Source organism: Homalodisca vitripennis, chromosome 1, assembly GCF_021130785.1.
Source record: "Homalodisca vitripennis isolate AUS2020 chromosome 1, UT_GWSS_2.1, whole genome shotgun sequence".
Classification (NCBI taxonomy): Eukaryota; Metazoa; Arthropoda; class Insecta; order Hemiptera; family Cicadellidae; genus Homalodisca; species Homalodisca vitripennis.
The window spans coordinates 250,472,501-250,492,678 of NC_060207.1; positions in this window are offsets into that span (position 1 = coordinate 250,472,501).

A 20,178-nucleotide genomic window follows, 5' to 3' on the forward strand; every position below is an offset into this window, starting at 1 on the left:
TCCTGCGCCTGTGCCGTCTCGCTGTGCTATTTTCCGCCGATCGACAGGAAGTGTGTGAACTTGTTTATTTATTTTTCTGATTATTGTTACTTGTGTGTTTTTTGTTATACATTGTCATCGTTGTTTTTTTTTTCTGGTTTTGTTCTGGTACGGCGTAGTGTTTTGTTGCGGTATTTTGGTTTCGCTGCCGTGTTTCGTGGACGGCAGGAATTCTGGGGACCCTGCTGAGAGTGTTGTCTCACTAAGTTATTCACTTGTCGCCTTAGTTATTGCTTTGTTAGTTGTTGACTTCGAGTCAGTGTGTGTTACTTGTTACAGTCTGTGTCATTTATTTATTTATCATGCCTGTCTCTCTGGTGCCTGAATACTTGTTGAAGGAGGATCTCCATTTTGAGTTGTTGGCTCGTGGGCTTACTCCGGGTTCCGACTGCGAGTCCATGCAGAAGCAACTGCGTGATAATATGGAACTGGACACGACCTGGCCTAGAGATTTGACGTTCCAGAAGCAGAGGCCTATTTTGGAGGCTAAGTTGGAGACGTTTGAGAATAGTCAGGAGGACTGGTTGGAGTCGCCGCCTACTGGCCGAAAGAGGGCTAGGTATTTGTCCGGGCTTACCCATCTACATATGAGGCTGTCGCTACTTAGAGCCAAGCTTACCAGTTCTGGTGATAAGGAGTGGTTGGAGGAACGCGTCACCTTGGTTGACGGCTTGCTGACTGTACTCGAGAGGGACGAGGGGGCAAAGGCTCCTGAAAAAACTTTGTCTGCGATTGACTCTGCTGCGGCTGTTAAGGGTGAATGCCGGATCCCTGGGTCAGTTGTTGCTGATTTTGATGTGGGCGTGGCGTCGGGGGTGTCAGGTGTGGACGGGGCCCGGGGGCCTGTGACCCAAATGCCTGCTGGATCTGGGGGACTGGGGACTGTGGTGACGGGATCCTTTGTTCAGTATCACAAGCTTCCGAACCCACTTACCCCGTTGCTGCAGCGACTACCAACGGTGGATGGTCTAGATACTGAAGCTTTGCTGCGGTTTCTTTCTGAGATCCTGCGACTGCATGACTTGCCTGGTCTTCAGGGAGCGAGCTTCCTGCATGTCATCTCTCCGTTTTGTAGGCCACCTTTGGGTGACTGTCTGGTTCGAGTTCTCCAGAGGGGTGGTACCCTGGATGATTTTCATAGGGAGGCATTGGATTTCTTTGTTCCTGGTCAGTTGAGGGAACGTCTCCGTGTGGAGAAATTCTTTAGGCCTCAGGGCAACGGAGAGAGTTTGGCTAAGTTTGTGGCCGAGGTGAGGGACACTGATAGGGTGTTAAGGCTCAATATCCCCGAAAGTACTGTGGTCACTACCATTCTTGAGGGTCTCAATCCTGAAGAGAGGTCCCGTCTAGTTTTTGCTGGTCGCCCTTCCACCTTTTCTGAACTGGACCGTCTGTGCATTGCTTCGCGCAGCGTGCAGTTTGCTGACCGGCAGAGGGCGGAGAGGAACAATCATCGTTCCATCCAGCCCTCCAGGGCTGTCACGGCCGTACCGAATCCCGTGGATGGGCCACATCACTCTGGTGGGCTTCATCCACCCATCTGCTATGCCTGTGGTGAACGAGGTCATACTCGTCGGGAGTGTCCTAGGAGATATCGCACTGGTCCAAAAAAAACTAGATCAAAGGGGGGTTTTCTCTGAAGTTCCCCCGAGGTCTAAGAAAAAATTTCAAAAAAATAGTACCTGTGCGAAAAATTTGATTAATAGTTTGGACACTATGAGCCTAGCAGAAAAGGGAAACCTACGGCTTAGGACAGCATCTTCGGTGTGCCCTTATATCAATATCTTAGTGGGAGACTCAGTGCATAAGGCCCTAGTTGATTCCGGGTCAGCCTGTAGCCTCATCTCTTCCCGTCTTTTTGAAGCCATTTCAAGGTTAGGTTTGGTGAAGCACACCGAGGAGTCTTCTTTAACTTGCTGGACTGCTTCTAATTCCCCTCTTCCAATTTCGAAGAAGGCTTCAATCAAGTTTAAGGTTGAATATTTTTCATGGGTGTGGAGCTTCCTTGTGGCCCAGGACCTGAGTATGGATTGTATTTTGGGGGCGGATTTTATTCAAAAGACTGGTTTGGTGCTGGATCTTCAGGCGGGCCAGTCTTATTTCAAATTCAATCGGCGAGTGTCAGTCCCCTTTTCTGATAAATGCAAATCGACGCCGCAGGTTGTGGAGGTGGAGTGTGAGGAAGGTTCTGCCCCTGGGGACCCGTTCGGTCACTTGGATGAGGAGCAAGCTGGGGTTCTCCGTGAGCTTTGCTCAAGATTTCCGGAGGTCCTCACACCCAAGCTCGGTTCTACCCATCTCATTGAATATGAAATTCGTCTGACTGACACTCAGCCAGTACGCTCCCACCCATACAAGTTGGCTCCTCCAAAGATGGAGGTTATGCGTGGTATCATCAAGGATCTCTTGGATCAAGGAGTTATTGAGCCCTCTAACTCATCGTATGCCAGTCCAGCGTTCTTGGTTCCAAAGCCTAATGGAAAAAATCGTATGGTGGTTGACCTAAGAAAACTTAATGCCAAAATTGAAATAGACTCAGTGCCTCTCCCCGATCTCCATTCTGCTTTTGATTGGTTCGGTAAGGCCAAATTTTTCACTATATTTGATTTGAAACCAAGCCTATCATCAGATTCCGTTGAAGAAGGAATCACGTCCTCTGACGGCCTTCTGTGTTCCGTGGAATTTGTATCAGTACCGATCTGTACCTATGGGGCTAGCTGTGGGGGCCCAAACGTTAACTAGGTTGCTTGACTCCATCTTCCACGATGTGAAGTTCAGGTATGTCTTTAATTATCTTGATGACCTTCTGGTCTACAGTGAGTCTTTCACGGAACACTTTAAACATCTTGAGGAGGTCTTGGTTAGGTTGGGTAGGGCTGGCCTTACAGTCAATCCGGAGAAGGTGTCTTACGCCAAGTCTGAAATATCGTTTCTTGGTCACCTCGTGTCGTCTAGGGGTGTATCTATAGATCCTGCCAGGACCCTAGGCATTCGGGATTTTCCTCCTCCGAAGGATGCCAAGGGTGTTGCCAGATTCATCGGCATGGTTAATTTCTACCGTAGGTTTATTCCTGACTTTGCCGAGGTGGCCGCCCCTCTGAACGCCTTAAGAAGGAAAGACGCAAGGTTCGTTTTGGGGTGAAGATCAAGAACGTGCTTTTCAACTGCTTAGGGAGGCCATTATCCAACCTCCTGTGCTGCGAATACCGGACTTTAGTAGGCCCTTCATCTTGCAGACTGACTCCTCATCCTGTGCTGTAGGAGCTGTGCTTTCTCAAGAATTCGACGGCGCTCGGCAACCTATAGCTTTTGCATCTAGGACTTTGACCCTTCAGGAAAAGAAATCTTCTATTTATGAGCTGGAGTGTCTGGCGGTCGTTTTCGGCATGGATAAGTTTCGGAGGTTCCTAGAGCATTCCGAATTTCTGCTGGAAACTGACAATCAGGCTCTTTCCTGGCTATTGGCCCATCCTCGACAACTCGGGAAGATTGGTCGCTGGGTTGTCAAAATTGCGGCCTTTAAATTCAGGGTGCAGCACATTCGCGGCACCCAAAACGTCGTCGCCGATGCTCTTTCTAGAATGTATCATCTACCCAGCGATCCTGTTGGTTCTCAAGCACCGTTGTGTGGGACTGTGATGTTGGATTTCCCTGCTGCCTTTGAGAGTTTTGGCTCTCACCAACTTCAAGACCCCGAGTTGTCAAACATCATTGGTGAGCTCCAGGAGGGAGAAGCCCACTCTCCTTACTTCTTGTCCAAGGGTGTCCTCTGCTGTCGTGCCCGACGCGGAGGTGGTCCCAAGATTGTTCTGCCGAGTGCCCTCATACCGATGGTCTTCTCCTACTTTCATGTTTCTCCCGTGGGCGGTCATTTAGGTATTCACAAGACCATCGCTAAAATCAGAGATAAGTTCATCTGGAAGAGTATGGACAGAGACATTGCTGGTAGAGTACGAGCTTGTCATCTTTGCTCGGTCAGTAAACCAGCACAAAATACCAAATTAGGACTTCTTTCCTCCGAGGTGGCGGAGCGGCCTCTTGAGAAAGTGATCATTGACTATGTGGGACCCTTTCCCCGTAGCAAGTCAGGGAACACCTCCCTGCTTGTCGCTGTGGATGCTTTCTCTAAGTTTTGCTGGTTGATTCCTCTTAGGAGTGCCACGGCGTCGCTCACCGTCAAGGCACTCAAGTCCCGCCTTCTACAGAATTTTGGAGTGCCCGCCACCTTCGTCTCAGACAACGGCACACAATTCGTGTCGAGGGAGTTTCATCGCTTCTGTTTTGGGCATGGAATCAAACATGTTACGACATCTCCTTACTACCCCCAGCCTTCTCATGCTGAGCGGTTCAACCGCAATCTCAGAGCCGCCCTCATCGCTTATCACGCTGAGAAACAAACTACCTGGGACGAAAATCTGAGCTGGCTTCAGTTAGCCTTCAATTCTGCTCTTCACGAGAGTCATGATTCCACGCCTTTTCAGGTCATGTTTAGTCGTCCTCCTTCTGATCCCTTGTCTAATCTCTGGAGTCTGGATAGTCTTCTACCAGTGCCTGGTACTCCCAATGTGAGTGACACTTGGGAAGCAGTCAGGGTTAAGCTCCTACAGTCTAGGGAAAGGGTGAGGAGAAAATTCAATAAGGGACGTATTGCTAACCCCTTCCAGGTGGGGGATCTTGTCTTTTGTAAGGCCCATCCGGTCAGTTCGGCCGTTGATAAACGGGCAGCCAAACTTTGCTATCGGTGGACAGGTCCTCACCGGATTCTTCGTTTTCTCTCCCCAGTTACTGCTGAGTTGGTTGATCCCGTATCGGGGAGGTTGTGGCGGAAGGCCCACGTTTCTCATCTGAAGGCCTTCCGTGGTGATACCTCTGGTCATGCTCTGGATACTGGTGCGGCTGCGGGGGTGTCCGGGGACTGATCACCCCTGGTTTTCTCTGTAGTGTCGTTTTACTCTCTTTCTCTTTTCTTCTTTCTCCAAGAGAGGCGCCTCTCAAAATTTTTCAGGAGGATCGTGTTTTGTCTGCCTCCTGCTCAGGACTTCGTTTCCTGTTAGGGTTCTCGACTTCCCGTATCCTGTGCCAGAGCTTGTTGGTTCTTCTTTCAGTGGGGGAGAGGTTTTGTTTGGGGTTGCACCCTTTTTTAAGTGGGGGAGGTTGAGCCGGGGCTCAGTTTGGACAATTTATTTTTTGTCTTTTATTTTCCCACCTCGGCCACTCTTGTCAGTCGGTGGGGGAGTCACTCCGTCAAGTATTGATTTTCTGCCTGGTTGGACTGATTGGTTGAGGTCAGCTGGTTGACCTTGACTAGACTACTGACCAGCTGTTCTCCGGCACCGGCACCGGCACCGGCTACTGTTCGGAGCGGTCAGACTGTTCGGAGACACGTTTGGAGAAGCTTACTGTGTTCTGGCTGTTCTCTGTTCTTCACGTTTCTCCATGGCTGGCTAATTCTCCGACTTTCGGCAGGGTCCCCGTGAGTGCCGTCAGCGGGACTGATGCGGCGAGTCTGCCCACAGCACTGAAACCAACTGAATGCCCGCGCCCTGCCAGCGCTATTGGACCGGCATCCAACCGGAGTGTAGTGCTCCCATTAATTTCTTCTGGAACAAGGTTGGATCAGAAATGTTTTTTACTTCTTATACCCCTTGAGAGGATAGGCTTGTATGGAGCGCTGCCAGATGTTAGATCTGGAGGAGGGCCAGTATATTAGCCAGTATTATTTAGTTTAGTTACATGAACTGAAGGGGAGGATTTCATCTTTAATTCGGATTCGTGGAGGCAACTAAGCCCCCCGCCTCCTTCGAAAATTGGCTTTAAATATTTTTTTTTTAATTTTCGGCTACAAACTTGAAACCAAATTACTTTTTAAAATTAGTGGGCCTAGAAATTCTACAACCTTTTCCCTCCCCTCAGTTCATAAAAAATTACCTGTTAAAATTTTTAGATTTACTACTGCCGTACCTGATATTATGTTATTTAGTATATTATATTATTTATTTATTATGTTATTGTTTCTATTTATTATGTTATTGTCTTTATTGGAATTCTATTGATTGTTGTTATTTAGTTATTAAGTTACGCGGTGCACCGTGGTGCTGAAGTAATTGTATTTTGCATGGAAATGTTTGCCACCTACTAATTATATTTCTTGTACTCGAAATCTTGTCTCTTTTTGTCTCTTCCCACTAGTGGCATGTGATTGATTTTTTTTATGATTTGCTCCGAGTTTGGGAGGGGCGCGCTTCCGAGACCTCCTGTCTTTTTCGCTAACTCGGAACAACAGTCAAATCCGATTTATGTCAACAACAGTCTCACCCAGGCGAACAGGAAGCTACTCAACAAAGCGCGAGAGGTCAAGCGGGAGAAACAGTACACGTATCTTTGGGTCAGAAATGGAAGGATCTTCATGCGCAAGAATCCTGGAGATCGCTTTGTGGTGATTGACTCAATGGAAGTGTTACGTAAGTTGTGAAAATTATTACGCTACAATGTATTGATTTGTTACATGATAAAAATGTGTATTTGCTATAGTTTGTTTGCAGTGTTATCTGATCTATTTGAGGATCTTTCAGTTGGTATTAACAGTTTCAAATGTGTTTATTTGAATGTGTTTATTTTTCTTGGGGTTTTTTATTTAGGATTTTACAAAGGGATCTATATTTTAATGTATTCTCAATGACAAATAAATTTTAATGAGCGTTAGTGTAAATAATCAGGGACCATTTGTTTAATTAAAAGATAAATATATAAAGTCTAAAAATAGCTTAAAGATAGGTCATACCAATGTAGAGAATTTGATGGTCAGAAGGGTAAATAAAGAAATTGTCAAATTGTCTCTCTCTCTCTCTCTCTCTCTCTCTCTCTCCTCTCTCCTCTCTCCTCTCTCTCTCTCTCTCTCTCTCTCTCTCTCTCTCTCTCTCTCTCCTCTCTCTCTCTCTCTCTCTCTCTCTCTCTCTCTCTCTCTCTCTCTCTCTCAGTTGTGGCGCGGCCGCTGTGGAGTAAGGATCGTGGGACCGTTCGCTCCTGCTCTACTACTCGTATTGGAGATTATAATTAATTGTAATTGTTATTGTTGTGAAGTATTAATGGTAATAGTAAAATGCAGTGTTTAAAGTGTGACTCAGTTATTGATCTACAGGAGAAGAAATTAAATTGTATTGAGTGTAGAGGATTTTTTCATTTGGGATGTGCAGGAAACCTTACCGAGACTGATTATGATTACATCATAGCTAATCAAGTTAACTGGAAGTGTAGTATTTGTGATAAGAAGAAAAGTACAAGAGGAGATGCCACACCAGTAACGCCAGTAAGTGAGAAAGCCTTTGTTTTTAAACAGGGTGGTTCCGAGGCCGATTCAGATTCCAGTACTACTCTTGTATCGGGTGTAACTAAAAAGACATTATGCCATACATGTAAAAAGGGCTTTTCTTTTTATACTCATAGAGCACAATGCAGTTATTGTTGCGAAAGTTTTCATTTTAAATGTATTAAAATGACGAGACAGGATTTTTTAAAGATAGAAAAAACTTGGTTGTGTCCTGTCTGCATTGTTCAAGACGTAGCGGTAGATAAGAAAGCAGACGCGGCCTTATCTGCCGCAGATAAGATTAGTCCCGTTGCCTATCCCCATACAGGACTATTGACAAATGTTGAAACCACATTGGCAAGTTGTAGACAAGAGAATATTACACTTTCTGATATTCTCAAGGAAATGAAAGAGTTTCGTCTTGAGGTTAATAAAAAAAATAAAGAGTTTGCCAATTCTCTTGAAATCTACTCTACATGGGTTCAGGAGAATGGAGAGAGTATCAAATCTATTGAAAACAATGTGACCCAGTTAGTCAAAGATTTTGAGATCATAAGTCAGGAACAGTGTAATTTAAAAAGAAATAACGAAATTTTGACTAAAAGAGTAAATCAATTGGAACAAGCAATGAGGGACAATGTGGTAGAAATCAACGGCGTCCCATTGAAGAAAGGAGAAAATGTTATGGACATTATTAAGCAGCTGTCTGCAAAAATTGGCTTTGATTTTCAAGAGGAAATGATAGATAATTGCTACAGATATATATCTGCTGTGGTGGACTCCGCTAGACCGGGCGGTATTGTTGTGCGTTTCCTGCGCAAACTTGATAAGGAGCAGTTTATTTCAAAACGTAAACAGAAAAGGAACGTGAATTCCAGAGACCTTGGGTTCATGGAGGGGGACGCGGTACCGATATATATCAATGACAGCCTTACTCAGGATAAGCGGAAACTCCTCAATGAAGCCCGTAAAGTCAGGCGGGACAAGTTGTACACCTTCCTGTGGGTTAAAAATGGACGTATCTTTATGCGTAAAAATGAAGGTGATCGATTTGTTGTAATTGAATCAATGGAGGACTTACAAAAGCTGGCTTGACTAGCAGCAAAAAGCCTTGGGAAATGTGTTATTAATGTAGTTATTTATGATATGTGTGAAAACGGATGTGTTTTAAGTTTGATTTATTTGGTTATCCGTTTAAATATTGTCTCATTGTGTTGGTGTACGGTGTTGTTTGTTTGTAGCTCAAATAGATTGTCTTATGTCAGATTCTAATAGAAATATCTCTCTTGTAGCAAAGTTGAATGAAAAATTTGATAGCTCGAGAAAATGTGTAAAAATAGCTCATGTTAATGTTGAAAAATTTGTTAGTACACAAAGAGTCTTTTATCGATTTGTTTTCACAATAATTTGTTTGATATAGTTGCAATAACTGAAACATTTTTGAAACCTGTTGTTTTGTCCCAACCATACAATATTGATGGTTACAATTTTATAAGACACGATAGAGAAAATAAAGAGGGAGGAGGTATTGGTGTTTATATAAAGAAGTCACTTGGTTACAAAGTTTTAGCAACGTCACAGGCAATTTATTGTCGTAAGCCAGAATATTTAATTGTAGAAATATCTCAAGGGTGGAAGTTGTTGTTATGTATAGTTTATAGGCCTCCGAAAATTGGTTTCATTTCTGAATTTTTTATGTCCTAGCGCAATTATTACCAATTTATAATAATGTAGTCATCGTAGGAGATTTTAATACAGATTTGAGTGCCGAGAGGTATTTTTATGATAGGACTGAGTTGTTAAATTTAATAAGCAATTTGAATTTATCTGTTTTGCCGTTGGAGCCTACTTTTCACCTACCAAGATCAGACACTTGGCTTGATTTAATTATATGTAATGATGTTTGTAGAGTTAAAACTTTTGGTCAAGAACCAGTGTCTGGTATCTCATATCATGATTTGATCTATTTAGAAATTAATTTAAAGATGAAACTTGTGTCAAATAAGGAGTCTGTGATGGTGAGAGATTTTAAGAATATATCGATAGATAGTCTTAAAAGAGAATGTTTGGCGTTGAACTGGAATGATTTGTATTTAAGCGATTCTATTGATGACAAAGTAGAAATATTAAGTAGTAATATAAAAGAGCTTTATAACAAACATGTGCCAGAGAGGAAAATATCACAACGAAAGACTTGTTGTCCTTGGATTACTAATGAATTAAAAGATTTAATGTCACAAAGAGATGTATTGTACAAACGTTTTTTAAGGACTAAAAATGTTACAATTTGGGAGAATTATAGAGTTCTCCGAAATAGGATAAAAAGGCTTTTAAGAGATGGAAGGAATCAGTATTTTCAAACGTTATTTCAAACCAATAAGAATTGTAAAGATCTGTGGAAGGTAGTTCGAGATAATGGAGGTGGAAAGGAGCGTAAAAGTTTATCAGACCCAGTCGTAAATATAGATAGTTTAAATGATTATTTTTGTGGTATTAGCAATAATATAAATAATAACCTTGTTGAGTTTTATAATAACCAGAGACATGTGTTTCAAGCTAGGAATATAAGTTTTAGTTTTAAGGAAGTTTTAAGAGAAGATCTGGAATACCAGAAATCTGTAATTAATTTAGGAATAAGGATAAATAATTCTTTATCATGGACAGATCAAGTAAGTTATGTCCATAAAAGAGTTTGCAGTAGTTTGTACCAATTTAAGAAATTGTGCTTTAACCCACCTGTTTATGTTAAAAAGTTGTTAGTTATGTCCTTAATTTTTCCTGTTTTTGATTATTCTTTGGCCGCTTATTGTGATGTAAATAATACGTTAATTACTAAGTTACAGAGAGCACAAAATGCGTGCGTACGGTATATTTATGGTTTGAGATTAGATGATCACGTCACACCATTTTATAGAGATTTAGGGTGGTTAAAGATAAAAGAAAGGATTGAATATAATGTTTTAACAGTTATGTACAGTATTCTTAAGGAACATAAACCTGATTATTTGTTTGAAAATTATACCAGAATGGATCAAGTACATGCAAGGCAAACGAGATTTGGAAATGTCACGTTACAGATTCCAATTCATAGGACTACTACGTACTCCAATTCTTTCCATGTTCAGTCTATAAGAAACATGAATACACTGGATGACGATGTAAAACATGCTACAAGTAAAAGATTGTTTAAAGAAAAATTGAGAGGAATCCTTTTACAGAGATATACCTAATTATTATAAACAATTTAATTAATTTGAGACAAAAGTGTGTTTTTTTTTGTGATTATACTGTTTAATGTTATTATAAATTTTTGTATTTAATAGATTTACATTATTCATATGCAGAAAATATTTTATTTCTACATTTTGTAAAATTTATTGTTATTATTATTATGTTGATTCTTGATACAACTTATATAATGTCAATACTTTGATAATTGTGGTAATTTATTTATTTGTTTTGTTTTGTTCTTTTTTCATGTACAGAAACAGATTTTATTACTATTAATTGTTATTATGTAAAATTTTGTATACAATTTTAGTACAGTAAAAATATTATTGTAAATGATGTATTCGTCACAACTCTGTTTTATTTTGTAATGTATTATTTTGGAGCCTGTCCTGGCGGAAGAGTGGACCTATGGTCTAAGCCAGGGCAGGTAAAATAAACGAATTGTCAATTGTCAATTGTCTCTCTCTCTCTCTCTCTCTCTCTCTCTCTCTCTCTCTCTCTCTCTCTCTCTCTCTCTCACAGGACGGAAGCGGGTGCAGATGGGAGGCCGGGAGGCATCGTGGTCCGTTTCGTCCGTAAGCTGGACCTTGAACATTTTATACAGAAGAGGAAAGATAAGAGAAATCTCAATACCAGGGACATCGGGTTCATGGAGGGACAGTCAAATCCGATTTATGTCAACAACAGTCTCACCCAGGCGAACAGGAAGCTACTCAACAAAGCGCGAGAGGTCAAGCGGGAGAAACAGTACACGTATCTTTGGGTCAGAAATGGAAGGATCTTCATGCGCAAGAATCCTGGAGATCGCTTTGTGGTGATTGACTCAATGGAAGTGTTACGTAAGTTGTGAAAATTATTACGCTACAATGTATTGATTTGTTACATGATAAAAATGTGTATTTGCTATAGTTTGTTTGCAGTGTTATCTGATCTATTTGAGGATCTTTCAGTTGGTATTAACAGTTTCAAATGTGTTTATTTGAATGTGTTTATTTTTCTTGGGGTTTTTTATTTAGGATTTTACAAAGGGATCTATATTTTAATGTATTCTCAATGACAAATAAATTTTAATGAGCGTTAGTGTAAATAATCAGGGACCATTTGTTTAACTAAAAGATAAATATATAAAGTCTAAAAATAGCTTAAAGATAGGTCATACCAATGTAGAGAATTTGATGGTCAGAAGGGTAAATAAAGAAATTGTCAAATTGTCTCTCTCTCTCTCTCTCTCTCTCTCTCTCTCTCTCTCTCTCTCTCTCTCTCTCTCTCTCTCTCTCTCTAATTGAATCCATTGGAAAACACTGTTCGCCTTGTAAACAAAGTATTCTTGCATTTGATAAACGAATAATGCCACTAATTAGTAATGTATAATAAATATAATTCTGTCGTGTTAGTTGTCATATTGGTCGTATTTTCAAGATGAATGTAGAAACACTACTAACAATAAACGTTTGCTTTCTTGCAGATTTATTTTAACCTATATAGTGTTACTGTAATAATATAATTATAGTTTAGTTATACAAAACAGGATCGTATACCCTATGAACATAGTATTGTTATAAACATGGTAGTCATAAAACTATAAAATATAAAAAATGTTATTCGATACTAGGTCTAGTTCCATTAAATGGCTGATTATATCGTGGTGTAATGTTGCAGACATGACAACATTGTACCACAGTAACATTTCTGCATGACCGTTTCGGGCATCATGACCTCCTATACACTTTATTCCGTGTCTCCGTTACTATAGAAGACGCAAGATACGTACACAATTTGAAAAACTAGTGCATAAAGATAATCGACATTAAAATAAAATAGTTCTTTTAATAGATAGAGGAAACCCCAACGGTGTCTGAGAGTATGGTATTCATAATTTTTACATAAGTCACTACAATGGGACTTATAATTAAAGGCTAATGGTAGCGGGATAAGCACTTTTTATAGCTGATTTTTTACGGTAAACTCAACCTTATTTTAATGGTTGCCCATAATTACTATGAATAACAATAAAATAAAAAAATAAGTTATTCACAGACAATATCAAACAAATTGATGAAATCACTGCTCATTTAGAAAAAAAGAATCATAGACTCTTATTAAATTTATTAAGTTTATTGTAAAAACTAAATTTAGTAACGTGGACAACGCTGTATGAAGGCTGCAACTTTCTACAATTTTAAAATTACGGATAATAAATTAATTCGCAATATTTAATTAATCAAGTTCTAATGAAATACCATTTTATACATGCTTTTTCTTAAATATTACTGGTGGTTCCAATAATAACCAACAATTAATGTTATAGAGAATATGAGAAAAGTAATTTTAGAATTCGTTATATCATAAATGCCATTTGGTGGAATGGTTTATTTTCCAAGTAAAATAGAGGACAATGCTATTGGGTCCAATAAACAAATGGTAATAATTTTTGTGTTTTTTTTATTACGACTAGGTATTTTATGTTGTATATTTTATGTTCAGTGCTAGTCTTTCATCAGCATTACTCGCATTGACAAACTTTTTCATTGTATTAGACTAAATTTTAATAAGTTACAACGTTTACGTATTATTTATTTTTCTGCGATATTTTTTTCAAACAAATACCTAAAAATGCCCATACGATGCCAAAATGAAAGCATTTCAGTAAAAGTTTCACCGCGAGTTTTCCTGATTTACCGATAGATTTACTATCCTACCCTTCTCCAAATGAAGACACTAACGAGTTTAGAACGTGAGCAGATTCTCGATTACTCTTATCAGAGTCGAGCAATCTGGCATTTGTGTGAAAAAATTTCCCCTCACAGTAAAACTATTTATTACTTCAAAATCTTTAACTTCCTCCGAAATATATTGGTGGTTCATGTTGAAAGTCTAGGTCATGTCATGCAACAAAAAAAGAGCAGTTTCATTATATGCACAAATGCAGGATATTTCTTTGTGTCGTTGTTAAAACACTAGATCGTATGTACACATTTACTTATATTGGTTCGTGTTTTATGAGTTACATTAAATATAATTTAAGTAGTGTATATTTAAATAAATAAATAAATAAGGTCTTTATTTAGCAAGCGTCCATCAGTACAAAAACTGTTTTTCATGAAAACTCTTGTCAGACATACAGAACACATGGAGAACAATAACGTAAACCATAAAATAAACCTAAAACACTAAACTATAAAAACTAAACTAACCTGATGCATATGCATGGGTCAGGCAAACACCACCTTCACACTCCCCTTAAATTTCTTACAGCTATAACTTTTTAAAGTGGGTGGCAAAGCATTTTATTTCTTTGGTCCAAAGTAACTAAAACCCTTTTTCCCCGTTTCCAGCTTTGTCTTTGGTAGGTGCAATAGGCTGTTCTGACGGGTACTACGCACATTAATTTCTTGCCTGAATACCAGCTTATTCCTGAGGTATTCAGGTTTTCCCGTCTGAAGAATTTTGTGGACCAGATTGACGGTTTGCAAGTCGGAGACACCCATGATAGACAACACCTTAGCATTTAATCTGTACTCGCTGATGTGGTCGAATTTTTTCAGATTGTAAACGAATCTCAGTGCTCTGTTCTGTAGACGAGTAAGTATCATCAAATTTTCCTGAGTCAGACAACAAGCAAAAGCTGGAAGAGCATAATGTATAGCAGGAAATATTGTTGACCGAACAATTTCCAGCTTGGAAGATTCTGGCAAAATTGTGCTTAATCTGTAAAGGGCCTTTAATCTCATTGTCACTGTTTTACATATAGCTTTGACATGATTGGAAAAATCGAGTTTGGGGTCAATAGTAACACCAAGAATCTTTAGACTATTACTTGCCATCAAAGGCTTACCGTCCACAAATATACACCGTTCAGCGCAGCTATTCACTGACTGACTACTCGAAGATATCCGGTCTACAAGCATCACAGAACATTTATTAGAATTCAATAGCAAACCATGATCGTCTGACCATTTCTTTACACTCACTAAATCAGTATTGACATGACGGACAGCCTCAGCGTTTCTGAGGGTTTAAAAGAAATCAATGAGATAAGATAAGATAAGATTTTTATTGATCATTAGACAATACATGCAATAGATCACGTCAGAATACTTATACTAACAGTAAAATTAACAATTTAAATTAAACACTCATTATAGAAGACACAATAGTTTTTACATTAATTTAATACAATAATGTTAGTGAGACAAAGGTGTACTATTCAGCAGACAATACACTAAAAAACTATCTCACTGATGTCATTTGAATAAAACTCTGATAAGTCATAAAACGGCCTCTCTACCAGCCACTTATAAATAACAGTTTTAAATTTATTGAATGTAACACTCTGAGCATTCAGTGGTAGTTTATTGAATAGATCTATTCCAACGGCCTCATATGAAGTTTGAATTTTAGAAAGTCTTGTGAAAGGTTTGTTGATCAGGTTAGCGCCTCGGGTATTGTGAATATGCATGTGCTTATTCAGTGTCAGGTTTTGAAAATTATTTTTGACATGGATCAAGCAGTAAAAAATGTAAAGATTTATAACTGTCAAAATGGCTTCTTTTTTAAAAATCGGCTTACAATGATCTTTAAAATTAGCATCCGCTATAACTCTCATGGCTTTTTTCTGAGTCAATAAAATTTTATCAATACCAGATGCATTGCCCCACAAGAGCAGACCATAACTAATGATGCTCTGAAACAGTGCAAAGTAAACCATTCTTAGCGTATCTTTGGAAACATAAAGTTTTAGTTTTCGCAATAAATATACCACCCTGCTCACTTTTTTATGAACATAACCAACATGTATGTGCCAAGACAGCGTAGGATCTAGAAAAATTCCTAATAGTTTTACACTCTCAATTGTTGTTTCATTCAAAATTGCTCTATTAGGAGTAAATACCAAGTGTTGGGTCTTCTCTGTGTTCATAAATAACATATTGGCTTTATACCAGTTATCGGCTTGATTTAAAATAATTTTAAAATCATTAAAAATTAAGTCTAATGAAGGTTGAGTTGTAAAAAAAGTAACGTCATCAGCAAACATAACCGATCTCAAATTGACATTAACATCTAAATCATTAACTAAGACTAAAAACAAAAGTGGGCCCAGAACAGATCCCTGTGGTACCCCATGACAAACCTCAGCATAATTAGAGTATGTATTATTGCTGAATACTGTTTGAAAACGATTACTGAGATAGGAATTAAAAAGGGAATTTTCAATACCAGTTATTCCATAATACTCCAACTTCTTCAACAAAATTCCCCGGTCGACGCAGTCAAACGCCCTAGAAATATCACATAATGTGGCTCCTGTAGGTAAACCTAGCTCAAACTTGGAAAGTATGTGGGACACAAGTCCCTCGACCGCGTCGATCGTGGACATTCCACACCTAAATCCGAACTGACTCTTACTGAAAAGACTGTTAATTTCGAAAAAAGAAGTTAATTGAGTTTTTAGGACTTTTTCGAACACTTTGGAAAAACAGGGGACCAGAGAGATCGCTCTGTAGCTGTTTATTTCACCGTAGTTACCTTTCTTAAAAATAGGTACTGCCTTAGACATTTTTAACTTAGCGGGAAAACTTCCCTCCAGTAGACAAGCATTTATACATTTAGCCAGTGGATGAGCTATTGCATCGATTACACCTTTCACAATTACTGACGATATGCCATATACGTCACAGCTTCCCGAGGATTTAAACCCTGAAACCAAACGACTCACTTCACCACCAGTCACTGGATGCCAATTGAAGAGCCGGGAATGGGCTGCCGGGGTACTGCGTTGCAGCAGATCGACAGCAGAAGATGATGGAAGAGAGAGGCTCTGTCGAATCTCGTCCACAGCACTGATGCAGTACTTACTGAAGTCCTCAGCATCGGGTTGCACATGATGTGATGGTCTATCTCTGCCGGTTTCCCGATTCACAATAGTCCAAGCAGCCTTACACTTGTTATCCGCTGTATTAATGAATTCTTCATTTGACTCCCTTCTCGCAACTTGTAAAGCTTGTCTGTAGGTCCTCTTGGCTGCTTTATATGCTTCTATGTCAGCATTTTGTCCAGATAGACGCGAACGATAAAGCAGTGCCATGACACGGTCTTTCATGAGTTTTAGATGAGGAGAATACCATGAGTTGCGCTTTCGTCTGGGCTTAAAAGTTTTCCGCTTGACTGGTAGATGGACATTCATCCAACAGATAAAGATATCGTGAAATTTATCATACATAGCCTCAGATTCCAAACCACTAAGAGCAGAGTCCCAATCTATTAAACTTAAGGTGCGTGAAAAATCGGCCAACAGAGTTTGGGAAGTCAGTCGATATTCAATGGAACGATTTTCATTTGTTGAGTGCCGATTTCCAACAGACTCCGTGTTCAATTTTGAGTATGCCTCAGTTATCTCCATACTCAGAAAACTGTGATCCGATATGGACCAGTCATGAACTTCTACTTTGTAAGAAGAAGGATCCAGGTTGGTAGCAATGTTGTCGATGCAAGCTTTGCCTCTGGTAGGTTTAAAATTAGTGCAGTATAATCCTGCAGACCGTAGTACATTGTGCCAACTAGAAGCAATGTTCCCAGAACTATGAACTTCAATGTGAAATCGCCGGTCAATACCAGGTCACAACCAAAATGAACAAAGAAATCTAGAAGCAAGTCAAGTTGTTCAAGGAATATTTTGTCATTACTACCACTTGGCTTGTAGATAGATACAATTATCATTTTATGGTTCAATAGTTTAATCGCACAGACTTCAAAATTCTTCTCAATACAGAATTGCTTCACATTAATTACACGAAAGCTAACAGAGTCTTTAACATAAATAGCAGCACCACCATGTGTTGCGTGCTCTCTGACAAAAATTGACGCTAGGGTGAAACCACAAAAATTATATAACTCATAATTATTTAAGTCTAGCCAATGTTCCACGAAGCAAAAAACGGAGAAGCTGTCATACGAGCAAAGCATTTCAATGTCTAACACTTTGTTCGTGAGACATTGCACGTTACCGTATAAGATCCTTAGAGTAGAATGCTGGCCATTAGGATCAGGAGTACCCATGTCCGAAAAGTTGAGAGGCAAAGGGTCCTTAGGAGACCCTGCACTATATCCAGTATGAGGAGTAAAAGTATTTATGGGAAGTGGATTTAAATTATTAGTGCTGTTTTTATCGCATAGAGACTTATTTAAGTTTCTCCACTGGCTGGAATCGGATGGGACAAAAAAGGTTCCCCTGCAGTCAGAAGAGATTCAGGCGTGAGCGAATAAGTTGAACAGACTAAAGATATAGGAGACGATGGAACAACAGGTTGATGTTGATGAAGCAATGCAACGTCATTACGACCAGGCAGAGGCGGGAAATCGGTCAAACTTGAGAATGACGAATCGCCAGTCTGGAGGCCAGAAGGACCAGACACTGACAGTAAAACTGGATCAGGAGCCCTGGATGGTGTTGTTGCCTTATTTCTTTTCTGTACTGCCCATTTTTCAATAATATGAAATATATCGTTGGCTATGTTCTTTTTACCTGCGTGATTAAAATGCATGCCTCGGAATAAGTGACGGTGTTTGGAACCCAAGTTCAATAGCTTCATGTTTGGGAAATTAATTGCTAGTTCCTTAAAATGTTTGTTGACTGTTCTTATATTGATATTTTCTCTACAATAAGGACTAAGGTCAAATCTTGTGGGGACTGTAGAGACGAGGAAATTCACTTTGGGGAAGGATCCCAACATAGTTTCGTATGCTTCAACGACTCGTCGAATATTTTTGTCGGGCCGGTCCATGTTGTTAGTCCCAGCAATGCAAATCAAAAATTCGTTTTCCTTTATGTATTCCTTGTCGGCACTGACCGATTTGACAATTTCTTCAATGGGGGCACCTGGTAGAACTGAACTAGGTTTTAGTAAAGTTGTTTTAGAATTGAACTTTTTATCAAGAAGTTTATTTAGACCTCTCCCGTGGCTATCACTGTACAATGATACAGATATATTAAAATTTCTCTTCTGCTTTATATTTCGCCGTCTTTTAATGGTCTGCAACGAACAACGTTTTTACAAATTTTCATCGTTACCTACCACTTTTGGAGATATACTTTCATGACGTTCAGATATATTAGCGAGAGGGAGGTATTTGTTAGATGTGGGTACAGGAGGCACTGGCGTTACCTGAACAACAGAATCGAGGAACGGCGTTTTGTTCATCATTCTATCAAATTCATCATTATTCTTGTTTAGGGTTTCAATCCTAACGTTTAAACAGTTGATATTGTCATTCAAAGAAACTATTATTTCTTGGTTGGTTTTATTTTCTAATGAGAGGATAGATAGTTCGGATTTAAGACTTTCAATTTCGTTTTTTAATTTATCATTTTCAGTTGATAACTTATTTGAGTCGAATAAACAGGTACAATTGCTGCTTCGAACAGCGATGCTTTGTTCTTGTTCGATTGTTATTGCTTGGACTTTTTCAATTAAACTGTTTCTTTGGATTACTAATTCATTAATACGAGCAATCAGTTCATCTTTAGATTTCAAGCATAAATCGTCTGTTTGGCATTGTCTGTCTACAGTTTTTGGCACTAGCAAGATTTTAGAGATCAACGGAGTAGATACTGGAGTACTGTTGACAGATGAGGGCTCAGGCGATGACAAGACAGGAGTCAAAGATCGCATAGTAACGGGGTGTTTACCGGTGTGCGAGTTTTTACGGCTTAGTATCTCTGTATAATCAGAAGTAGTGCGAACTGACGCTGAGCAGTCCTTCCCAAGACACCTCCAACTAACCTCACCACTGACCAGCGCCCTGTCATAGCGATATTTATATCGGTCAATAATAATGCATGCTTTGCAATTTTTAGTTTCCTCTATTTGAACAGATGTCATGATATTAATATTATGTTAATTAAATTCGGTATATAGGGCCACCCCGGTAGCAAGTGCCTGAAAGATAGAGAATCAGCAAAGCTGGTGTGGTATCAAGAAAATGCAGGCGCTGCGGCGTAGCCAGAAAAATCCAGTAGCAGCGAAGATATCTAACAACTCAGCCGTTATCAGTGAGCGGAACAGGGATTCCCCGCGGGACAGTAGTACAGTTGGAGGAATTTAGCTGTGCTCGTGCAGCCCTAATACTACCCTTTCAAAAAACGAACGCTATCTGTGTAGCGGGTTGCGTTTACGTGCTAGCCGCTGAGATGAAGGCGCAAGAATCTCTTAACGACTTTAAACTCACGATTTCGATTTGCCGATTATTATTCACACATACGTTATTTTCAAAAAGACGTTAAACAACAATATAACAACTGAAAAATAAAGATAAGTCCTATTATTGTTATTATTTGGTATTCTCTTATTATTTCATTTACAATCACTTCGATAGTATTTAATTAATTTAAATGCTAGAATATAATTTTTCTAATAACAAATGTTACTTACAATGATTGTTTTTTTCATTGGAGTTCTTCAATTCCACTCAAGTTGTCCTCCTCTTCTGGGTCACTGTCACTGCTGACTGTATCCGAACCAACTGATATAATATTGTTAATCTGGGGTTCTGCGGCTGCATAGTCCCTTTCGATTTTCTCTATGTGCTTGCACTTTACTAACCAC